Genomic DNA, 4,699 nt, shown 5'->3' on the forward strand with positions numbered 1-4,699 from the left:
CGCCGAGCAGTGGAGGCGGGAGGCGCGCGCGGCGCGAGCGCTGACTCTCACATTCACTCACCCACGCGGAAGGGGCCCGGCGCGAAGCACCCCGGGAAGGAAGGGGCGGGGACGCTGCGCCCTCTGGTGGGCTGGAGGAGCGGAAGCGACGCGCGCGGTCTCCCCGCCCCCACCGCCTCGGGATTGGGGCCTAGGAGGGTGGGGGGCGGCCTGGGTTGCTGCACGAGGTTTTGAGTAACACCTGGAGAAAGGACCTTTTAGCTTGAGAAAAGCTGCAAAAGCCAATTTGTCAATGAGAGAGCAGCCTCTGCAACCCGCAAGACCTTAAAATAACCCTGCTTCCCAGCTGCATGTGACACCCCACACAACGCTTAGATGGGAACCCGAGGAGAGGTCACAGAACCCATGGGAAAACTTCACGGGAGCCCTGCTCCGGTGAGACTCCCCCGCCTTTAGGAGCATGATCACCTTTCCCTATTAGGTGCTACAAAGAGGGGCCAGAGAGGAAGACAGACAGACAGACATAGAGACATACACAATCGAATACGGTCCCGGCCCTTCCTTTTCTCCCCTGCAAAAGAAATTCACCCCTTAATATTGGAGCGAAGATAAAATATAGTAGTCCTTTTTCAGGGAAATTGCTGACCCCAGAATAATGTGTTCAAATATAGGCTTTATTTCCAAGAGAAAAACACACCTACATGTGCACAAATCTTTGCAAGTACTTCCAAGGAATCCAGAGAACCTATAAATCTATGGACCTCAAGAGAAAATGTTTTTGATTGAGGAAGAAAATGAAAATTAACACTATTCCAATATCTGCTGTGAGCCAGGCTTTGTCTTTAAGTGCTTTCAAACACATTAAAGGCTTTCAGCAACTTCAAAGTAGCTATCAGCCACTCCATTTTACAACTGGAAAACAGAGGTTAAGTAACCTGGCCAAGGTTAGGACAGGTGTATCCGGCAGGAAAAGGAACATAATCCTCTCAGTCCACCCACTCCCAGGAGAGAAATCAGGTATTCAGGAACAAGAACCCAAAGGATGGACAAAAGCACTTTTAATCAGATGCAGGGACACTTGATACTAGGAACATCCATTTCCTAGTAGTAAACAGATAAGTAATGCACCATTAATTGTCAGCCTAATACCTTCCACTCACTGTATACATGAGGCTTTGGTGGACTAAGGAGTAAAATAAATGGTATCTTGGATTTTTACATCATAATTTGCTGAAAGTATTTTCTTCTGCCCATAATCACATTTATGGTTGGACTGAATAAGATCAGGCACCAAAGGTGAAGGACTTTGAATGGAGTTTGTAAAATGTCAAGCCTGAGTGGAGATCCCACCAAGAGAATCAAAGAAACCTAGCAATACTTCCTATTAAAGATAATCAGCCAGTTAACCACATGGACCAGATTTATATATAAACTGTGTAAGCAGTTGCCTACACTTACCCTCGGAGGCAGCATGGTATTGTAAAAAGAGAATTAGACCAGGAGTCATATAGTGGGAGGGGGAGAGAGTCTCAATATTACCCTCCCCATCAGATGTGTAACCTTAGGAAGATTACTAAATCTGTCTCACATTTCCTCATTTAATCAAAGAGATAACGACACCTACCTAACAGGTTTGAGGCAAAGATAATGTTAAAAAAAAAAAAAAGACCTTGAAATGTCTGGCACACTGTAGGTACTTTTCCCATAACCTCATTAAGGGATGTGAGTAAAAATTCTTTTCTTCCAATAATAGCTTCATGGTGCAAGGAGTTTTTCTGATTAGTTTCTTTGGGAATACCTTCCTTTCTCCAGGAATTCTCATTGGGGAAAGGGTAATCTCTAAACCTGAATTAGTTTGACAGATTGGATTTAACACCTCTTGAAGAAACAAAGCACATAAGACTAATGTATTTAATCACCGGGAGAGGGAAGGAAAGCCTGGAGAATAAGATATCATTTTATGACTTGGAGGAAAAAAACACTATCTGAATTGGATTTGAGTTCCAGTTTCAGCTCGCCACTGGGCAGGTGAAGCATTCAATCTCTTTCTTAACCAGCATTTATTGAGAGCCAGGCAATGTGCCATGCTGGGAAGAAACTTCACTTTCCCCTGAAGTTTATAGACTAGTTAAGAAAACTGAGACTATGCAAATAGTTATTCAAATAGTTATTCAATTATAGTTGTGCAAAGTGCAATGAGGAAGTAGAAACAGCCTCCTCAGTGGAGCAAGGGAGGTTTCCCTGGGGAAAGATCTTCCACTAAGGCCTAAAGGAGCATGAGGAATTGGCCAGGCAAGGAAGAAAGGAAGCAAGAAGACAATATGTACAAAGTCCCTAAAAGAGAAAGAAGGTTGGCATTGGTGAGGAACCGAAAGACCAGCATGACTGGCACAGAATGGCAGACTGGGTGGTACCTAATGAGACTGGAGAATTGGGTGGCAAAGAGAAATACATGGACTTTATTCTTTTGCTACAAACAGTGATCAGATAAAGGGTTAATAGCAGGTGGATCATAAGTTTAATTGCTGTCAGGGCTGAAGTGTTGGATTCCAAATTTTGAAGTATTTGGTACACAGATGTTTGTGAAGGGCAAAGGAGTCTGTGACATTTGCTCAGAGGAAACTGAGAAGAGCAAAAAGCCCAGACCCAGAAAGGAGGGAAACCAAGTGAACAAATCAGCTTCCTTGCTCTTTTTTTTTTTTTTTTAAGTGGCACTGTGGTTTGAACTCAAGTCCTCATGCTTGCTAGGCAGGTGCTACTCTACCACTTGAGCCATTCTACTAGCCCTGTTTTTTATTGGTTATATTTGAGATAGTCTCTTGAACTATTTGCCTGGGCTGGCTTCCAACTGAGCTCCTCCTGGTCTCTGCCTTCTGAGTAGCTAGGATTACAGGCATGAGCCACCAGTGCCTGGCTATCTTCCTCACTCTTGACTATATTTCCAAAACCGTCAAATGAGGAAGTTGGAGACATTAACATTAACTACTACTTCCACCATTTCCACCTCTGGTGGAATCCAAAGGGATCCTTCTGTATATATGGGGCAGAAATTGAGGGAAGAGGATAAGAGAAAGAAAAGAAACAGAAAGGGAAAGAGTAGATTTTAGATACTCTAGAATTTTGCCATGGGCTGGCCTGGGCCCTAGAACTCAGGTTACCATTTGAGCCATACCCCTATCCTTTGATTTTTTTTTAAGTTTTTTTGTTTGTTTGGTTTTGGTTTTTGGTGCTGGGGTTTAAACTCATGGCCTACACCTTGAGCTACTCCATCAGCCCTTTTTTGTGTTGGGTTTTTTCAAGATAGGATCTCACAAACTATTTGCCTAGAGCTGGCTTTGAATTGTGATCCTCCTGATCTCTGCCTCTTGAGTAGCTAGGATGACAGGCATGAGCCACTGGTACCCAGCTTATAGTTTGTTTTTTTTAGATAGGATTTCATTAACTTTGTCCAGACTGACCTCAGACCACTATCCTACTACCTCTACCTCCCAAGTAGCTGGGAGGTGTGTTTTTTTGTTTGTTTGTTTGGGGGATAGAGGGACTGGAGTTGAACTCAGATTTTCAAACTTGCAAAGCAGGTGCTCTGCTGCTTAAGCCACACCTCTGTCCATTTTGCTCTGGTTATTCTGGAGATGTGGTCTCATGAAGTATTTGTGCAGGTTGGCCTCAAACTGAGATCCTACCTATCTCTGCCTCCCAAGTAGCTAGGATTCCAGGCATGAGCAAGGGAGCCCACTCATCTCAGCCTGTTCAATAGCTGGGACCACAGGTGCAGGCCAGTGTGCCCAGCTTCATGCCATTCTCTAGCCCCATGTATGTCTCAAGCCTCAATTACCACCTCTCCCTACACACTCCATGCTCCAGTCCCACTTTTCGCCAAATACACATTTTTTCCCCAGAGCCCATGAGTTTTCGTATGCAGTTCTTTTTGCTTCAATTGACATTTTCTAAGGGCTGGAGGAGTGGCTTAAGCAATAGAGCGCCTGGCTTGCAAGTGGGAAGCACTGAGTTCAAAGCCAATTCCTACCAAAAAAATGAAAGTATAAATTGCCATCTTCCTGTCCCACTACTGTCTGTCCTTCAATATCTTGATCAATGAAACCTATTTCTTTCCTCAGGCAGAAAGAAAGTACTCTATTAACTCTTTTTTTTTTTTTGAGGGGGGTGGTACTGAGGTTTGAACTCGGGAACCAGGAATTCATTCTTGTGAGGCAGGTGCTTTAACACCTATGCAACTCCACCAGCCCTTTTTTGTTTTGGGTTTTTTCAAGATAGGGCCTCTCGAACTATGTGCCCAGGCTAGCTTCAAACTGATCCTCCTGATCTCTTGCCTCCTTAGTAGCTTGGATTACAGGTGTGAGCCACCAGCGCCCAGCTGTTAACTCTTAATATTGATCATATTTCCTTATGGTAATTTGTCTTAGTATATAAACACTATTTACATCAATATTTCTTTTTCTTTTGAAGTCTTAAACTCAGTTAAAAACCTAATGAGTCTAATGAACCTTCTCTCCAGAAAAATCCACATATACTCAAATTTCTGCCTATGACCTCCTCACTGGCCACCCCCTCCTCTAGGTACATCCCTCCTATGGACTCCACAAGGAGAGAATCCTTTGTTTACAAATTGCTTCTCCAATACTACAACTGTGCATAGGACAAAGGCCATTTTTATTATTAATCTTTATAATCCTAGGCA

Source organism: Castor canadensis, chromosome 7, assembly GCF_047511655.1.
Source record: "Castor canadensis chromosome 7, mCasCan1.hap1v2, whole genome shotgun sequence".
NCBI classification, from domain to species: Eukaryota; Metazoa; Chordata; class Mammalia; order Rodentia; family Castoridae; genus Castor; species Castor canadensis.